This window comes from Polistes canadensis, unplaced genomic scaffold (assembly GCF_001313835.1).
Source record: "Polistes canadensis isolate GaletaPanama2010 unplaced genomic scaffold, ASM131383v1 scaffold_1193, whole genome shotgun sequence".
In the NCBI taxonomy this organism is placed as follows: Eukaryota; Metazoa; Arthropoda; class Insecta; order Hymenoptera; family Vespidae; genus Polistes; species Polistes canadensis.
In genome coordinates, this window is record NW_014570739.1 from 1486 (window position 1) to 1969 (window position 484).

The following is a 484-nucleotide window of genomic DNA, read 5'->3' on the forward strand; positions in this document are numbered from 1 at the left end:
AAAACAGAAAAACATCATATTATTACAAATTATTTTGGTTACATTACGCGAAGAATTCAATTCGTTTTAAACGAAACTCGGTTGTAGTAAACCTGACATCCATTCTGATTTATTTCTAGAAGCACATTTTTACCGTCGCTAAAAAATCCTATTATATTAAAAAAAAACTTCAGCTACTTTCTGGTTTAAATCGTTGTTAAAAACTATAAAATTTCCTATAAAAGGCTGTATAACAGAAGCTATAAAACATTTACTATCAAGTTTTAAAACTTATACTAACAAAGAAAAAGTGTAACGTTCAATAAAATCAAGCAAATAATATTTATATTTCCACAACTGCAGTCCAAAAAAAGGGAAAAAATTATTTTATTACAAAATTTTATTGTTATTTTACGTGAAGAACTCAATTCTTTTTCAACGAAAATCTATTGTAATAAACCTGACGTCAATTCTGTCTTATTTCTAATAGCACATTTTTTCCTTC